Source organism: Anastrepha obliqua, chromosome 1 (genome assembly GCF_027943255.1).
Source record: "Anastrepha obliqua isolate idAnaObli1 chromosome 1, idAnaObli1_1.0, whole genome shotgun sequence".
Lineage (NCBI taxonomy): Eukaryota > Metazoa > Arthropoda > Insecta > Diptera > Tephritidae > Anastrepha > Anastrepha obliqua.
The window spans coordinates 141,996,039-142,016,875 of NC_072892.1; the positions used below are offsets into that span (position 1 = coordinate 141,996,039).

The window sequence follows — 20,837 nt, forward strand, 5'->3', positions numbered from 1 at the left end:
ATACCGGCAAATACAGAGTAGAAATTTTACTCGGGCACATTTCCACTGTTTGGTTTTTGACCACCTTACGTCATGTTTCGAAAATTCCGATGCTTTTTCAGCTCTTGTTCACTTCCAGAGTAATTGATCGCGTGATCACAAATATACCAACACACATACATACATATGTCCATATAAGTGAGACTTGTTAATGACACATTGCTACATAGTAAAGATAAGGTGCATCGATTGTTTTCTCTTTGTTATTTTTTTTTCTCTCTCTCTTTTGTTTGTTTTTGGTGCATGTTGCAGTGTTGGTGTAGTCTGCACGAGGGTAGCAATATTCCCCTATTCCAGTTGGAATGCGCACATTGTTTCATGCTTTTCAGCAGGTATGTATGTATGTACATATGTGTATATGTATTGTATGGGCAACAGAAATAACCTTGGAAATTAGTTATACAGAACACCGAGCTGATTACAGATACCAGATACTTTGTACCATACGAGACTTCTCTACATTGTAGCATTTCGCAATAGAGCACTCGAACAAGTCGTAATTACTTTGACGAACCCCCACACGGCATATATGTAGATATGTATGTATGTGTGTGTGCACACATACGCGCAACGACATTATTAGCACCGAACCTCGATTTTTTCAACGCAAGAGGTGGTTTGCGTTTTCACATTTACGCAAACAAATTAAACAGTACAACAGATATAAACAGTAATCTAAATTTTTTATGCATATTTTCTTTATCAAATTGAAAGTCGTTCATACGCCGATTTTTAACCATTTATCGGGAAACTGGAACAAAGACACGCGGGCACACCCATGAAGGTCACCAGTTTTGAATAAGGGAAATGAGGTCAATCTGCAACATTTGTGCCTTAATTACGAATTGAAATAGGCTTCAAAACTGATAGTTACTTATACAATAGAAAGCCTCGCAGGATACAAAGGCGGGTTAGGCCAGTAATGCAAGCAGGTGCCATGCGGAGCCGCTCAGCTTTCACTTAAAGTTTATCTTCAAAATAAATAATCAAGATAGTCTTCCTTTTAAGATTAAAAAACAACACTATTAACCATTTTTAAATACAAAATAAAAATTCTGTACGAAAAAAATCATATTAGGGCAAATTCACAGTTCACAAGTCAAAATGTCACACAAGTATTTCATTATTTTGGTATAATTCATCTAAACAAAGTTTCTCAAACTCGACTATCTTTGAAAACTCAATATTATTCTGCTTTGACACGTGCGTGTCAATGAATGACTTAATTCTTTGTATGCGAACTTATAAGAAAAACAAAGAAATTAACGAAAATGTTGAGTCAGATAAGATAAGATGTGACCACTCACCGGCTAAACAATTCATGTATGTATGTATATCATGCGATGCAGCCCTAGTAACGTCGCCGAATGTGCAAAATGTGCCTTGCACTTTTTCGAACTATTTCAAAGACTAGCGAAATTCTTGTAGTATTAATTCTAGTAGCATCCTAACGGAGGACTAAAGCTAGTTTGCGCTGGGCTCGAGTTGGTCCTATCACAGTCGTATACAGGTTTTGCGACAACTGTCATACTTTTTGCTCACACGTATAAGTATATACAAGCTCCCATAAATTGTACTATACATATGTATATATATCAAAATAACCTTTACTCATCTATTACACTGTGCGACAGTGATTTTATACTTTTATGGAGACCTAGTACAATTTGTAGGTATAGTAAGTAAAACTAAGAAAAATGGTATAGGAGAAATTTTCCATACACCCCCAAAATCTCGTTTTATGGCCATAAAACCGTTTTTCAGTAGGTTGATGTGTAGAATCACTCCTAACTTCGCCAATTTCTATCCGATTTCGAATTTGTTTTTTTTTTGTTCGTAAGAACAAAAACAAGCCCTTTTGACAGTGTGTTGACAATTTTTCTGAAATGACAACTGACGAGACTGTAGACGGAAGTATTTGGAATTTTTTTTATTTTTTCTCTATTTTTTCAACTTTGACATAATTTTTACGATATTATCCGTTATTGAGGATTTTTTTTAGTACACTACTGTTATAGTAAATTTAATTTTGCGTCGAATGAGTTATATTTGACTGTATCTGAATTAAAATTAAAGGAGTTGTGTGAGTTTTAAGAATTTTTTTTTTTTCTAATTTGGTATGTAGGTATAACTTACGCTAAATGGGAATAAGGACGTGTTTTGATGCGTTATTATAGATACGTAATATTTATTGGAGTATATATGTATACATAAGAGTACACTGTACTGCATGCAACAGAACTGGTTAGAACTTACGAAAATATCTGACATATTATAGCACTTTTTTTTTCAATGGAAATATGGAAAAGCTCCCAAGTGTACCAAAGTTCACACTGTACATTGATTAACAAAAGAAGTTTGTTATTATAATTTAACCGTATTAAAACGTCAAAGTTGTATTGTTTGTTTCAATGAAATTCAAGAGATATAAATCAAAACGTTGCCAGAAAAGTCGAGTTTCTCAATATTCTCCGATGATGTGGCATCATCAGCCTTATCATAAACCAGATGATTGTTATTTTTATAAAACGGACGTAAACGGTCATCATTATAAAGCTCTAAAGCACATAAAGTATGCTGATGTTGCAACTGTTAAGAACCCCGTAGTCTTGGACGATATGATTGACTCAACTGCAGGTTCAACTCATTGCTGATGATGATCAAACTGATAACAATAAACCTGATGATGAAGAGTACTTTCCGTCTGGTTCTAAGTCTTCAGAACGACACATTGTATCAAATTCAGATTTTCAGGATCTTTCTCGTGATTTACTTCTATCGGGAAGACAATCTGAAACGCTCGCTTCTCGATTTAAACAATGGAATTTAGTTGATGACGACTTCAGATGAATGATGATGATCGAATTTCTTACAGAGAAGTATTCAAAACTGATGAAGAGAATGACAAATGTACCGTACCATACTAAGCTCCAAAGGGCCGTTTCCAATGCATTTTTAAGTTTGGAACCAGTTCCGTTGGGTACTGCACCGTACCGCACCGTACCATACCGTACAATGCTGCACTGCACAATACTCCAATAAATATTGTGTGTTTATAATGACACTTGTTATCATTTTCATGCTTCGATGCCTACATACCAAATTAGTAAAAAAAAAAATAAAATCTTAAAACTCACACAACTCTTTTAATTTTAATTCAATTACAATCAAATATAGCTCATTCGACGCAAAATTAAATTTACTATAACAGTAGTGTACTAAAAAAGATCCTCAATAACGGATAATATCGTAAAAATTATGTCAAAGTTGAAAAAATTGAGAAAAAATAAAAACATTCCAAATACTTCCGTCTACAGTCTCGTCAGTTGTCATTGCAGAAAATTGTCAACACACTGTCAAAAAGGCTTGTTTTTGTTCTTTCGAACTAAAAAAACAAATTCGAAATCGGATGGAAATTGGCGAAGTTAGTAGTGATTCTTCACATCAACCTACTGAAAAACGGTTTTATGGCCATAAAATGAGATTTTGGGGGTGTATTGGAAATTTCTCCTATACCATTTTGTTTAGTTTTTCTATAGCCATAAGTTGTGCTAGGTCTCCATAAAAGTATATTTAATATTTTTTTTTTGTCACACAGTGTTATTTAAGTCCTCAACAAACATTTCTGATTGGGGAAAAAAGTATATGTAAAAGAAGCATTACTACAGTCATCGCTCATATCATGGAGGGGTATGTGAATAAATAATAGATATACTTTTAGTATGTGTGCATGCATATACATACATACGTATTTTATGCTTGTTCGTAGTCTAGCCGCGATTGATATGGCAACGTTACAAATAGCATATTTAGCAACAGGGTTGGGCATAGTTAAAACACGGAAACACTGAAGATTTAGTGATAATGAAACAATTATTTTAACTACCACTAAAAAATTAATAATGCAATTTAGTGATAGTGCAAAATGCCCAGCTCTGTTTAGCAAGTATTTCATTTGATTGTTGAAAAGAACTAGGTGTTGAGATGCTCTATTGGTGCGCCTCATGGTACTGATGAAATTCGTCAGGTTGTTAATATCAAGGCTTGCTATACTCGGGTAAGCAAATGCGGCAAAGAAATGTGGGCCAAATAGCCTAAATCTTAGAGCCACAAGAGCAGGGCAACTAAGGAGAAAGTACTAAGATTAATTCACCTCATTCACCCATAAAACAGGCGAAAAAATCTCTCAAAGTAAGCATACCTCGCGAGCAGTGTTCTGTAAGGACACCCACGAAATGCGAGAGCTCCTCAGAAAATCTCTTGAACAGCTCCAATCCACACGTGGCGAAAAAGATTTCACGACCTAGTAAGTTTGTGTATTTGCCCAGCGCTCGCAAATTTGACCTGAAGCCCAACATTCCAAGCTAATCAGCATCTTCAATAGCTTTTCTCCCAGGAACACTACAATACCTACTTGCAATGTCGCTATGATGTCGCTTGGCTGGCAGTTTAGGCAATTCGCTCGGTTGCAAAAGAATTCAGCTAATGATAAAAAAGGTACATACATATATACTAAATATTATTGGTATGTCAGCTAAGAGCAAATTTCATACTATATTTTAACAAAACGTCATTTTAATCCAAACAACCGCAACTGATAAGAAAAAAACATTGCTTCCTGGAAACATAGTTTTTTGCATGTACACGCATATGCAAATATTTGTGTTTAGACAACGCAGAACTTATGAACTGAAATATTTTTCAGCACACAAATTTTTTATATGAACATATTTACATATGTATGTAAGTATGTATGTATATAGGGAGGGTCCCCAATGAGGGGGGGTCTGAATAGAATAAAACAACTTGCGTTTGGTGTATTAAATTCAATTATTTCTTTTTTGTTTCAATGGGTTACTTAGACATACTTACATATTTATGTATGTACAGTGCATGCCCAAGAATGATAGAGTACAAAGTTAGGCAAATTTTAGTGTACAAAAAAAGAGCTTATTTTTGACGTGATGCAATTTTAGATGAGGTGTCTGAGAGAGCTATACAAGGAGTATCAAAAGAAGATTTGTAAACAAAAATTAAGGTTCAATTGGGTTAATGTAAACAAAGCCGTAAGTGCACTAGCCTGCCATACCACAGGGTATGGGTTCGAATCCCACGAAAAGCACGGTCCTCGAACTTATCCAAAATTTAACTACTTTCCCTGTTTCTAAAAAACAAAAAAAAAAACAAAAAAAAAACAAAAAAATCTCTTTCCACAAACGCAAAAACTTATCCTTTCCATCCTTACTCCCGCACAATAGTCAGCGCATTATTTGCATTGTGGCTGCTAAAGCAAGAAAAACACACAGTTACACATTGCATCAGTGGCGCCAGCAAGAGGAAGCGGGCAACCGCGGTAATAGCACAGACCATCCAAATTTAGCGAAGTCCTCAACCATCTGTGCGATCCTTCTGGCAGAAAAATGTGAAGCACAGATGGCGCTCCAAGCAGTAAGAAGGCGTTGTTCCTAAGCAACGATAGGTGGGCATTCTCACCATTTAGGACTAGCAGCGGCAGGCTAATCACCTACCCTGTCAGAAAGCAAATAGATGAACGAAACCAACGCTAGACAAGAATCTGGTCGAGGCCCTATGCTCCCGAGAGGAGTGAGCAAGGAAAAAAACAAACAAACAAAGACGATAATTCAAAAAGGAAAATAAAGAAAAAAAATAAAAGAAACAAAATGTGGCCCAAAATCTAGAGTTACATTAGCTGAACCTATTCTAAATCTGGTAGGAAAACACGTGACCGCCGCCTCAGCGCTTAGACTTAATGGTATGGCGCTATGAAACATCCGGCGGTTTGGCCAGGCTTCTTTACTACCATCTATGAGTAGTTATAATCAAGAAATCGACTACTCTTTCCCTAAACCCATCTTTGACAGGCTCTTCAAAACCAGCATCCCGTTAAGAAGAGAGTGGCGAACTCAAAGACTATAGAGAAAAGGGGAAATAAATTTTTACACGAATGAATCCAAGTTTGAAAATGAAATAGGGTATGGAGTTTTTTCAAAAGCATTAGGACTAGAATTATCTGCCCGACTTCCTGACTACTGTAGCGTCTACCAGGCGAAAGTTTTATTTATAAGGGAGGGGGTAGCAAAAGCTACGATAAATATCTTCTTGGGCATCCAGGCGGCTATCAAAATCGATGGAGACCGGATACTAAGATCAAATTTTGCTCAGGAATGCCTGGTAACTCTAAATGATATTAGCACCGTCGTTAAGGTGAGTGGTTTATATGGATTCCAGGGCATAGAAATATTGAAGTAAATTGCAATGCCGCTGAGCTAGCCAGAAAGGGTACTAATCTTTCACTGCTTTAAGGCAGAGGCAATATCGGCAACTTGCAAGTTAAGGATAAAAAATAATATTCTCCAGAGGTTCAATAGGACATGGAGAGAGGAAAATACTTGTATAACAAGCAGGCTAATTTGGCCGCAAATAGATAAGAAAAGCTCAGGAGGATTGCTCAACCTCTAAGGGGGAACATCATGAAAGTCATGGCTTGCGTCACCGGTCATTGGCTGTTAGGTAGGCACTCATCTAGGCTAGGAGGTTTTTCTCATGAATACTGCAGTAGTTGTAGAGACGAGGAAGACGAAGAAACAGTAGAACACTTCCTCTATAATTGCTCAGCCTTAACTAGGAGTAGAGCAAGGTTGTGAAGAAGATACAATTCTAACTCTTTTACGGAACTATCCCGTGTTGGGATAAAACCTATCCCATACTTCATAAAAGCGTCTAAATGGTTCCATGATGATTAAACACTGAGGTTCCCTTGTTACTAAGTAGTATCTCAACGAACCCTTATAGTCTAAGTGAGTTGCCTATTCTAAACCACATGAACCTAACCTAATCTACATCGGCTACAATATGCACTGACAGCCAAGTCCCGGTCCACGAAATAAGCAACCTTCTATATTATCTCAATCGTGTGACATACCATTATGCATGCAAGATCGTTGAAATGCTCCTTGCAGCGTTGCACGGTGGCACAGATCCGAGAGGATAGGCTCGACTGAATTTGAACAATGGTTTGGGCCTCAAACACTCCAGAACCGTCGCTCGATTGCAGCTTCTTGGTATAGATTTGGGATCTGAAAAAAATGCACAAGAAAAGGTTTAACACGTTCACGCCGGCGTGTACCAGCGGTGGCCCGCACAAGATTGCGTCTTTAGGCAGCGCGTACCACCACTGGTACTTTATTAAACGGTACCTATGAGATGAGATGCCATAAACGACTACCCTTATGAAAAAATTTCGTTTTATGACCTGCAATCGCTTCCGATAGAGCGAAAAGACTTAAACATTGCCGTCTGCCATAACATGAAATCTTTCAAACTAAAGTTTTATCATTTGCTTCTAGTGTAACTTGGCGCGATTATTTGCCATCAGTGAATAACAAATCATAAGCAATAACCTTGACAGAAGTCGCCAGAAATTCCATGGCCGTCACACACCTTCAGCACCAGCTCGTCTCTATTAGAAAGCGCTTACTTACTTACTTACTTACGCACATACATACATACACACATGTATGTGGATGCATTAAACAGTATCTAATAATGAAAAAGCGTTATAAATAAATTCGTTTGATAAGAAATCAAATAATTATCAATTACGCGCACGTGCCATAGATAAGTAAATGTAATTTATCGCAAATCAGTCTGCGTAAACTGTCTGGTTGGCGTAGCTCTCAAATCAGTTGTCGAAATGAACTTATGTTTTTAACATTTTTGTTCAGTATACTCCGGTTACTCAATCAACAAAACTTGTTGCACCCGAAGAAAATTTGTAAATCGTAGGTTTTTCTTCTCCAAAATCAGCGTTAAGAGGTAATATACAGTTAGAATTTCCAAAAACTCAATTTTTTTTTTAATTTCTTAATCTATACTAATATTATAAAGGGGAAAACTTTGTTTGTTTGTTTGTTTGTAACGAATAGGCTCAAAAACTACTGGACCGATTTTAAAAATTCTTTCACCATTCGAAAACTACATTATCCAAGAGTAACATGGATTACATTTTATTTTGGAAAAAAATAGGGTTCCGTAAGATATTTGGATTTTTTGGACACAAACTGAAAAAAATCTTATATATAAAATAAAGTCAACTTTTTGTGTGTGTTTGCTAACCGGCCGTGTCTGCACCGAATTAAACCAAACTTACACACAATGTTAAGAAGGTATTGAAGATGGTTTTCGTATAGTTTGGATATCTATTGGTGGATAGGGCTCGAGATATAGGTCAAAACGTGGACCCGGGTAACCTTCGGATGTGTATGTACAATATGGACATCAAATTGAAGCTGTTGGTGAATGCTTTAGTACAGAGTATTTTTCATGCCACTCCGTGACTGGGGTCTCGAGATATAGGTCAAAACGTGGACCCGGGTAACCTTTGGTTGTGTATGTACAATATGGGTATCAAATGAAAGCTGTTGATAAGTGCTTTAATACGGGGTAATTTTCATACCTATTGATGACTAGGGTCTCGAAATATATGCCAAAACGTGGACCCGCCGTGTCTTTGAACCGAATTATACCAAACTTACACACATTGTTAAGTAGGTGTTGAAGATGATTTCCGTATAGTTTGAATACCTATTGGTAGATAGGGTCTCGAGATATAGGTCAAAACGTGGACCCGGGTAATTTTCGGACGTGTATGTACAATATGGGTATCAAATGGAAGCTGTTGGTGAATGCTTTAGTTCAGAGTATTTTTCATGCCGCTCCGTGACTAGGGTCTCGAGATAGAGACCAAAACGTGGAGCCTAGAATGTGTTTGTACAATATGGATATCAAATTGAAGCTGTTGGTGAATGCCTTAGTATAGAGTATTTTTCATGCCGCTCCGTGACTGGGGTCTCGAGATATAGGTCAAAACGTGGACCCGGGTAACCTTTGGTTGTGTATGTACAATATGGGTATCAAATGAAAGCTGTTGATAAGTGCTTTAATACGGGGTAAGTTTCATACCTATTGATGACTAGGGTCTCGAAATATATGCCAAAACGTGGACCCGCCGTGTCTTTGCACCGAATTAAGCCAAATTTACACACATTGTTAAGGAGGTATTGAAGATGGTTTCCGTAAAGTTTGGTTGTAATTCGGAGCACTGGCAACGGGTACAGCGTTCTTTTGAACCAGCCATAATGTCGCTTACTTTTTTAACGCTTGGGGCGGAACTGAACTGTCAAATTGACAGTGTGAGTTACAATGTGTCAATATTTCTTTCTGATTTGGATGCCATAAGGAAAAAACGTAAGTGCAACATGTAAAAATTGTTTGTGAATTTTTTTGGAGTGGATTTTGGAACAGTGAATAATTTCTTACAAAATTTGAGAATTTAATGTGAAATCCGAATAAAATTATGTGTTCGTGGAAAAAACAATTTTTTTCGTTTTTTTTTTTTTTGAAAAATATAAATAGATAATGGTTAAAAAAGCTCCAATGCTTAATAAAATATTTAAATTGAAACGAAAAATTCATGGATGATCAGGAAAAAAGACGATTGTTTATTCATATGCGTTGATTTGAAATTTAAAAACAATCTTCTTTTTTCCTGATTTTCAATTTATATTTTATATTTACTCAAAAAAAAAATAGAAAAACAAAAAATATTGTTTACGCCAAAGCGCTTGAATAAAGAATAAAGAAATAAATAATATGAAAACCATATATTTTCTGTTCTAAACCATATATATTCTATTTTAGTGTGCCCAGCGAAGGGGGCCGGGTTTGCTAGTGTACATATATTTAAGAATGTGCACAGAAAATTTAATATCTTTCCAGTGAATATTTTCGAAGTTACACGTACAAAGTACAAGGCAAACTTTAAAAGCTTTTTTCTCAAAATGGTGTCTTCAAAGTCGGTGCCCAACATTACTCGAAAACGACTAAAGCGATTATTTTCATATTTCAACACGAGCTTCTTAAATATATTTTTTTGTAAATAGTCGAAGATCTTTTCTCACCGATATATATATATATTTTATAAACAATTTAAGGCCGAAATTTTGGTCAAAAATCGATTTTTTTTGGAGAAACCGCTATTTTGTCAAAAAAATGTATTTTGCTTATTCCCTCGATTAATTACTAGATTTACCATTACTTTAACGAAATCTGTTTGGTTTTTCAATTTCAGAGGATCAAGTTCAGAGATATAGTGGTCACCCCAAAATGTGTTTTTTGAGAGGAGCTCCCGGAGATCAGCTGTAGCTCCTTTCCCAATAAATATTTTTACTAATACTAAGTTTTAAAATACAGTTAAAAGATAACATAATATGTTTACAAATTTTTAGCTCAATAAATATAAAAGTTTTCTGCGAAAAAATTCTGGAAAATTCGCTTTTTCCGGCCTTCTAACTGTATACCCCTTTAGCGGGAAAAGTCGCTGAGTGCTTCACATTGGTTCTGCTTTATTGGCTTTTTGAGTGAGTAAGAACTGACTCATCAACTATCAGCACGCTTAGAAATTTGAAAAATTCACTGTTCACTTTTTATAAACCTTAAATTACCAGCAATGTTGAACGCTACAACAAATAAATTGCTGAAGACGATGTAACTGTAATTTGATTATTATTATTATTATTAATTTTTTTGTGGTACGTCAAGTCACTGGCTGGAGTGCCTTCGAAACCGTCATTCGTTACGATATTTCGGTATGAGGCGGGTTATGCTAGAAGCCAAGGCCTTCATAACAAGGAGTCGAGGTAGCCATATAGAAGAAAATATTGACTGTGTTCGGCTTTATTATATTAAATAAAAAACCTATATCTACACCTCTAAAAGAACCCGTTACTATTATGTATTCCATATTTATTAGAACGAAACAATGTCCCTTCTACTCAAATATGAACGAGACGTTATCAATTAAACGGTCCGCGGATGACATATGGCAAAAATAAATTTTTTGTTTTTTGGTAGGACTGTTATAAGCTTACATGGCAAATTTCAGCGTGATATGTCACATAGTTTGTTTTCTGTGCTACTGTAAACAAGTCAGACTCGAGTGTGTTCTTCGAATTTAACGATGGAAATTCAAGTTGAACAAAGAATTTGTTTGAAATTTTGTTATTCCAACAAAATTTCGGCTTCAGAGCAGAAGGTATTAAGAAAATTGTTTTTAATTGAAGAGGGATGCCATTTTACAAACCGTTTAAACCAATATTTCCCAGAACTGATAGGTCACATAAACATGCAATTCCAAGCTTGTAAATTAACTATCAATAAATTAACTAATCTCCACACACACTATCTTTTTTCTCTTGTCGATTTTAAAGCAGCAGTACGGAAAGGAGTTGCTTATTTGTCGCGATGTCTCAATTTGGTAACCCTGGAAAACTAATACGACTATGCCAAAAGGCCGTTGTTCAATACCAGCAGCGCTGTCGAAATTGGGAAGGACTTCTCCGAGCCGTTTAATACCAAATGAGGTTTCAGACAAGGTAACTCGCTGTCGTGTGACTTCTTTAACCTGATGTTAGAGAGGATCGTACGAGTCACAGAACTTAATCGCTCAGGCACAATTTTTTATAAGAGCGTACAATTGTTGGCGTATGCCGATAATATTAACATCATCGGCCTTAACAACGATTAGTTCTGCCTTATCCAAACTGGATAAAGAGGCTAAGCGTATGGGTCTGGTGGTGAACGAGGACAAAACAAAGTACCTCCAGTCTTCAAAGAAACAGCCGGCGCACTCGCGTATCGGCACCCACGTCACTGTTGACAGTTATGATTTCGAGGTTGTAAAATACTTCATTTATTTTGGAATCAGTTAAAACACCAATAATAGTGTCAGTCTTGTAATACAGCGGATAATCTCTCTTGCCAAAAAGTGCTACTTTGGACTAAGTTGGCAACTGAGTAGTAGAGTCCTCTCTCGACGAACAAAACTAACACTCTACAAGGTCTACAAGGCTCTCATCATGCACGTCCTAACGTATAGTGCAGAAGCGTGGACGATGACAACATCCGAAGAAGCGACGCTTGAGGTGTTTAAGAGAAAGATCCTGGGGAAGATTTTTGTACCTTTGGATGTTGACGGCGGCGAATATCACAGGCAATGGAACAATGAGGTTTATGGCGACATAACGCTATGCGGCAGCGAATAAAGATTCAGCGGCTACGATACAAACGCTCCGACTTTGAAATTATTCGATGCGGTACTAGCTGGTGCTTGCAGAGGTAGGCCCCCTCTGGGTTGGAAAAATCAAATGGAGAAGGACTTAGCTTCGCTTTGTATTCCCAACTGGCGCCGGTTAGCACAAAGAATACTCTATTAGCGCTCATTGTTAAACTTGGCCAAAATCGTGTCAAGGTAATCGTGCCAATCAAGAAGAAGAAGATACTTAGCCCCTAACAAAAGAAGTGCGTGTCAATTACTTATATATCAAAAATGTATAAACCTCAACTATCCACCAAAAAAACGACAGCAAATAAAACTTAAAAAACAAAACCGTAATTTCAGTTTAATAGTGACATACCCTATGGTCAGAGAGTATCGTGTTTGTTTAAATAAAACAAAGCAGAGTTAAATTTCGGGCAAATTCATTTTATCTCCTTCAAAATATGACCCGTCTGACGCAACCCACATGTGCCAACGTTTAACCCAGACCTCCATGCACCCCTGGTAGGCCGACGAAGCCTTCAGCTCCTTCGACGCATTCTCTTTGATCTCCTCTATCGACTGAAATCTCCCTCCACGAAATGGTAACTTCAACTTGGGAAACAAATAGAAGTCGCACGGGGCCATACCAGGTGAATACGGTGCTTGCACGATGGTATTTACTAAGTGTTTGGTCAAATAATCTAGCACGATTTGGGCTCGCTGCGATGACGCATTAACATCATGCAAAATCCAAGAATTCTTCCGGCCGTTTGCGACGTACAGCATCTCTTAAACGATTCAAAACGGATAAATAATATTAGTTATTGACTGTCTGGCCCGAAAACATAAGAAAAAAATAGGGACCGGTTCCCACGTGCACGGTTCGTTTAAATTAAACATTCCCGGTACTTTTTGATCATAGGGTAGGTCATATTCGATGACTCAAAAACTATAACTAAATATAAAAAATGGAGGCGTTCATTAACACTAAAAAATTATCCATTACTCAAAAATTGTGAGGGCCCGTCTGGTATCTGGTATTTTGTGTCTTTTTGTTCATCCACCGATTTTAAATTTGCAGTTTATACTCAGAAACGTCACTGGGTGCTCCTTTCTTCAACAGCCTGGGGCAGTGCGCCAACCCAGATCCCATCAATCTTCTCCATTATATCAACAGCTCTGGCTGGCTGTCGTTATCTGCCTGTTGGAGGTCTCATAATGGTGTCAAAACGGCGTTTCAGTGCTACTTGGGGAGTGCCAGACTGGCACTTCAACTTTCACCTACCTACCTACCTATTCAGAAACGATAAAATGCAAAATTTAGCAGCAAAAAACGGAAGTATACAAAGAAAATTCATGGTAATTTTGTGAACAAAAATTTGTTAATAAACTCAGTTGATATCTGCACTTCAAGCGGCTTTTACCAGTGACAGCAAATTTCCCGTTCGTTAACTTATTTGCTATTTTTTCTCTTTGTGAGAGACTTTTCGCCAACGCTTTTGGCTTGCATAGAAGGCTGGTAGTGGCTAATTTTGTTTTCGCACACAATTATTGCCATAAAACCTGATCATCCCTTAATGTGCAAGTGGGAGCTATGTAGCTGATAGCTTAGCTACTCCTCTTTATTCTTTCTTCGACCTTGCTTAGCGAGCGGTCTTCGCCAGCCTAACAATCAAATGGCTGTAGGCACAAACTGTTTTTTACGATATTCACCAAATTAATTACAACTTCAAATTAGTAGCCATATTATCTTGATCGGATTCCAGTGAGCGCATGCAAAGCGACACATACTACATATACGCATACATACACACAAATTTATGTTTTTATTATATGAATAAATTAAACATCCCTCTGAGGTAGTCCAACATTATGTAAAAAGAAGACTTGTTTTGTGTTGATCTAAACATAAACCTGATTTGATTTGTGTATTACCGGGCAGCCAGTCATTCACATACCGAGAAAAAAGGGTCATCAGGTGCATGTAATTAAAAATGCCTGAATATAAAAAACAACATCGTCGGATGCGGAAGAGGCGCGAGAGGAGTGGCACGTAAATATGCAGCGCTGCGAGTGTTTAATGAAAAAAAAAAGGTTTTACGTAGTTTGTAAGTACAGTTAAAACCAACAGAAATGGGTGAAAAATAAAATTTAATTCAACAAAACGATTTTACACAGCTACTCGAAACCACAAAAGGAACAAACAACAGAAAATCAAAGCAGCTAAACTTATCAAGGCAATGTTAATGATTATCATCTTAGCTTTGTGTAGATATTAGTGAGCGCCAAGGAAGCGGCTCGACTACATACACAAAACAAAAAACTAACAAAAAAAAGTAGCCAACCGGACCCTATCATCAGCACTTTGTTACGCTACAAAACAATTATAAGCCATATGAGGGGCACACATTTGGATGCACTTGGTCATTTGCCTTGTCAATTTGCTTCATCAATAGCGCTACATGCATGTGCATATATGTATGTGTGAATACACACACACACACACACACACACATACATATGTGGAAGATGCAGAAGCTGCAGCAATGGTAGCAGGAATCACTGCAGGCAAGCTGTCGATGCGGATTTTTGATGGTTGCTTACAGCTGCTGTTGGCATCCACTTGATGCGATCAACAAACTGCTAACAGAAATTCATAAATACTCTTGCATGTAAGTGAGTGCGCGAGTGTGGTGCGATCAGCGATCGATAGTGCTAACGCGTTGGATTCACAGTGGAACATGTGCATGTGGCAGCGGCCATAAAAAAGGGTCACATGTGTACAACCGACGGTAATCAGAGACCTAACAGATGCCACTATACTCCTGCTGAAGCGACTCTAAGAACGATCAGTTTGCGCACACAGCAGCACAACGTACTATGGACCAAAAAGAGATGTAGAAGTGGAGGGAAATGTGACGGTGTTTGTGTGCATATCGCAAAGATGTTGCTGCTTTCGTTTTTTGTTTCTGTTGCTTCTCATTTTCCTTTTACTTTTTTGTTTTGTTAAGTTTACTAAAGGCTGCTGTTGTTGTTGTGCTGTACTTGCTTATGTGTAGGTAGAGTTTTCAGGAACCTCCATGCATACAACCGATTATTATATTTACATATATGGAAGTTTTCACTAAACATCTTCTTAATATGTACCCGGCGCTTTGAGTTTTTCTAGTTTCAAAAATGTGTATTTATAAATTTTACATACAGGGTGCATATTGTAGTTGTGGACATACATACATATATGTTGGCTATAGGTAGGTAGGTAGGTATAGTGGTTGTCAGTTGATACCCCTAGGCCTCCTGTATGGCCATTGTGATACCACCAGGGCTGCCCCCTCTCCTCACTCTACATTGTCCTCATTGAACCAGCCTGTGACTTTAATAAATCTAACAAGGGTTGTTATTTTTAAATTGGCAACTTCTGCCAAGTTATTCAGGGAACTTTTTCCTAAAATATTGAACCTTCTTCTATCCAAAGCCATGCACCCGCATAGAAAGTGTTCTATAGTCTCTTCTTCTTCAATGTCGTTAAAGCTTCTGCAATAGTCATTATGGGGTGCTCGCAATCTACTGGCATGCCTGTCAATCACACAATGCCCTGTTAGCACCCCAGGAAGATTTCTCATGTCCTTCCTGTTCAGTTTCAACAGACGGTTTGTGCGGCCCATGTCCCATTCTGACCACGTCATCCTACTTATTACACAGGTCAGGGACTGAGTCCATTGCCCGTTGGCAGCTCGATAGTGTGTTTGTCTATAAGCATCTTACAAGTTGCTAAAGGTATAGGTATGTTCGCTTTGTCTGGTTGGATCGGTAATGTGGTACCCAATTTCGCTAGTTCATGTGCTTTGCAGTTGCCCCCTATGTCTCTATGACCCGGCACCAAGAGCAGGTTTATTCCAAAGTACTGTGATAGTTCTGTCAAAACGTCGATGCATTCGTTTACTGTCTTCGAGTTAATATTAGGCAATTTTAAAGCTTTCAGGGCCGATTGGCTATCTGAATATATGTTTATGTCTCTTGTGGTGAGAACACTTTTATTTAGGGCTAGCAGGCCTTCCCTGATAGCCAGAATTTCAGCTTGAAATACACTACAGTGTTCCGGTAGCCGAAATGAGATGTTGGCGTTTAATTCTTCAGTGTGAAGGCCTCCGCCTACTTGTTCATTTAGCTTGGAACCATCAGTATAGATACTTATTCCGCTTCTATTGTATATTACCCCATTGTCCCAATCTTCTCAATCTGTAGGCTATAACTCCCCGAAACATTTTATTTTTATTTTTCCACTTTTTCAAATAAGGCAAGGAAAACTATGTGCAACTGAACTCAATAAAGGCATGCAGTTGTCGTCGTTATTAGCGCAAATCACACCGATTTAGAAATCTCTAATTTTCTTAAGTGCTCCTGTTCATTCGTTCATAAGCCGTTCACCGTGCATTGGAAACATCAGGCGGCGATGCGGAATTTGTTGCAAAACGTAAAAACACGAGGAACGTTTTGACACTGTCCGATCTGCAGAATTTATTCCACAAGGGTGAGCGATCATTCACAAGGATCCTTCAAAACCAACGAGGGTCCTTGCGAGGAAGTTTAATGCTTCTGAATGTCTTATCCATCGAGTTGTCCATGAGGATCTCCGCTGTAAATCCTGCATTATACGTGGTGGAAGACAGTTTATGTCGGAGAAAATTCGAGAACAGTGAGTTATCCGATAAAAATGCCGTCTAAACAAAATTAAACACCATTAAACGCCTGAGATAATATGGATTTTTTTTCTGACGAAAAAAATTTTGACCAAGACCAAATGACCAACCACAGAAATGACCAAAACGACAGATAGCTTTGTTCCAATCCTACAGAGGTTCCTGTCGTCCTGCTTACGAAGTTTCCAGCCACTGTTGTGGTTTTAGTGTTGTACGCAAGGAAGTCCAATGGATTCTGCTGCATATATCGTGGTTCTAGAGACAGTAGAGAAACGCTGGATTGATAGTGTACGGAGTGACATCCTGAACATCTTTCAGCAAGTCTCTGCTCCTTCACACAAAGCTAAAAATTTGCATGGCCACATAACAACGAAGTCATGACCGCCTAAATCTCCATACCTTAATCGTCTGGATTACTATACAAGAGGCGTAGTTAGGCATCCTCATGACACCATTTTTTCTCTGAATGCTGCAACTAATACTGTTATGAACAATATGAATGAGAACCATTTGATTCGGGCATGCAAATATCATACTATATAAGTTACAAAATTGCCATTTTTCGAATACTAGCTTGAATATGCGTCAATAAAGCTGAGCAATAAAAAGCGAAAATCTCTATCATTAGAAACAAAATATTCGTAAATTTTTATGACGCTAATATCACCTGCTTCCGCTTCTGCGCCAATTAAAATAGAATCCAAAATTAATTGAATATCCAGGACACCTAATTATTTATAAATATTTCTCGTCCAGTAAGCAAAATATCTTAGCATAGCCGTTGTACTTCAGATTCTGCAATAGCTTCTGAAGCGACGCTAAATTTGTGTCTTCTGGTTCTCTTAAATTTGGGTTTAATTCATCCTGCGAAATCTGTACTTCATCTGCTATCAAAGTGATGTCTTCTGCTTCACCTTTTGAGGTATCTAAGTCATAAGCACCACTCTCATGCGGTAAATATAGGGTGGGCCATGTAAAATTTGCTTTTTGAATCGGCTATAAAAAAAAAACTAATCAATATTTTTTCAAACTTTTTTTTTATTTTGAAGATTGAACATTGTGCATTGTGACTGCCACTACTGGCTTTACAGTAGGTTATTCGACCAACCCAATTTTTAAGCACATTTTCGATTGTTTGGGCTCCAATTTCATGAATGGCAACTTCGATTTCGTGTTTTAAAGCATCAATCGTCTCTGGATGGTTCGCATAGCATTTTTCCTTAACGGCTCTCCACAAAAAATAGTCCAACGGGCTTAAATCACAGCTCCGAGGCGGCCAATTGATATCGGAATTCAAAAACGATATCCAAAAGTTCGAGTTTAACTTTGGCAGTGTGACAAGTTCCACCGTCCAGCTGAAACCAAATGTCGTCCATGTCATCCTCTTCAATTTTTGAAAACAACTCGTTGAGCATGTCACGGTAACGCTCGCCATTTACTGTAACCGCAGCTCCTCGCTCATTTTCTAAAAAAAACGGCCCGATGATGCCGCCAGACCAAAAACCGCACCAAAAAGTGACTCGTTGTGGATGCATTTGCTTCTCTACAGTAACGTGTGGATTTTCTGAGCCCCAAATCCGACAATTTGGCTTATTGACGTAGCCACCGATGTGAAAATCAGAAAAGAAGAAGAAGACTCCCCACTTTGGAAATAGGTTTTCAATATTTCCCAATTTTGTTCAAGCGTATAGCGTCCCATTTCGTAAATGTCAAACCTTTAAGTAAATTATGACCACATTTGACATGTTATTTGTGTTACCCTTCTCAAAAAAATAGGTGGTTCAAAAAGCAAACGCTATATAGCCCACCTTGTATTCATCTCTTTTACTAAAATGCCACACATTTTCGCCATCTTCTAACATTCCGCGAATTGCTTACGCCGTATATTTAGATCCTTTTCCCATTTCAACTGCATTTAATTAACAACAAAACTGAACAAAACATTAGTAAATTGTTTTAACTTTCGGTACCACAAATATGATATATGTATATGAATTGTGGCAAAGATTTCGGACATCCGCACTGAACTATGTTTTTGCTATGCTACCAGGTGGGTCATTATTAATAGTAAACAGGGAAAATACAAACCCGTTTCATTTCCCCAATAAAACTCAACTGAGAAAATTCACCATGCAAAAATCCAGCAACTGACTCTATCTATATAGATTACTAGGCTCGGCCAATAACTATGCTTGAAAACAAAATTGTGAGGAGAACTTCGGATGGCACGTCACGGGGGTGATTCGCCAGCCGAGTTCTCCACGATCATTTCACATATATGTATTCACACATTCGTCCAATCAGTCGAAGTGACATTAACTTTTTTCGTATATCACTAACACATTCTTAGTTTTTTCGTAAACAAACCGATTCATTACCCCTACTACGTCAGCCCATAAACTGATTCAATCAAATTCGCTGAGAGCCGGCTAACGGTCTGATATTGCCCACATCATTGAAAATCTTTTCGCCACGGGTTTGATATACTCGTACATATTTAGACCGGTCATAAGCAAAACTTTTGATTCATAAAACGTACTGCATTGAATTTGCTCGAGTACATTCATGAATCAAATATGAAAAGAAAAATTTGTTGTTTTTGCACTAATTTTTTTCTAAAATCTTTCAAAAGCTCGCACCTGCAATGTTAGTTCTAACGTAGGAAAAAAAACGAAATTGGGCGTAGAGCTCTTCTGTGGCATTATTATATGGGGACAGGGAACCTTTTAATCTTTCCTAGTCCATTTTTATATTTTATATATAAATATTTACGTATTTCTTAGGTTTTGTTCATTCTTTCTTGCTCGCATGGAGTTGATATACAACTCAGTGCTCACAAATATGCAACAAGTAATTGTTGTTGTAGTCGCAATTCGCTAAGTGGCTGATGAGTCCAAACCAGCTATTGATACACAGTTTTAAGGACTCATCTTGGCGCTGGCACACTTATGACTCACACTCTCATGTATTTCTCTCATATATAGATGCACACATACACACACGTAATAGTTAGTTTAGCCTTTTGATGTGTGTGCGTAACAGTATAAATAAATAAATATTAAAACTAAATAAGCCAAAATTTAAGTTTTAAGTTATCAGTTTCTCACTATGAGAAAAACGTGCGTTTTTCTAATGATCGGGCTGCAATAGAGAAGAGAGAGAACATAACCAAATGAAAGGTAACCGTAAAGAGCTATTAACATATTGCTTGAGGGGAAGAAGTTAACATTTTATGTTAGGAAAAATATTTTATTGTACAATTTGCAGAGGCGATAGTCGCTACATGTACATATATACAATGAAAACACTCACATCTAGTTGGCTAAATTGCACGATAAGCGACGCTGCTCGTATCACTGCCTTGGAAAAGTACGAATGTTGCTAAATTTGCAGCGAATGTATAGATTTAGACGGGGTGTATGGAACTGACAGGAACAGGAGACTGCCTTGTTGAGTAATAAATAGTTTTCTGCCTGAAATCGTGTTTAAACAACAGTGTTTTGTAAGAACACACTTTTCAGAATTTGTTTGTTTTATTTATTACTTTATATAATATTAACTCTCGTTTGGTTTTATAAATGAACGCGCACTGATTTTATTTTATTTAATTTTTTATTAATTTTTTAATTTTTTTGTAATGTCTTCTTTTATATTTTTCGATTACACAATATTTTTAATATCTTAGTTATTCATTGCATAAAATTTTTTCAGTGGAACCCACACTGACCTCTTAAATTTTCTTTCAAACTTTGCAATATACAAAATTACGAAAGATACAAATTTATGTTATTAAACAATTTAAAATATTATTGCATAATTTTTTAGAAGCACCTCAAATATTTGCTAGCCAAAAGAAGCAACTCACAAATAATTTTTATTTGTAAACATTCCGGTGATCTTACATTGATCGCGAAAATTTTACACCAACTTTGTTACACTCAAAACTGGATTTATCTTAAAACTTTGTTTGCTTTTTTCTT

At 37.3% G+C, this 20,837-nt stretch overlaps 1 protein-coding gene across 1 annotated transcript in view; it reads right to left on the reverse strand.

Moving 5' to 3' along the window:
- Positions 1-20,385, reverse strand: part of LOC129237555 (putative uncharacterized protein DDB_G0286901) — a 179,671-nt gene extending 159,286 nt beyond the window's left edge. The window contains exon 1 of the mRNA XM_054872375.1: positions 20,170-20,385. The gene's annotated coding sequence lies outside the window, so the exon portion shown is untranslated. The remainder of the gene's footprint in view (positions 1-20,169) is intronic.
- Positions 20,386-20,837: the final 452 nt, after the last annotated feature.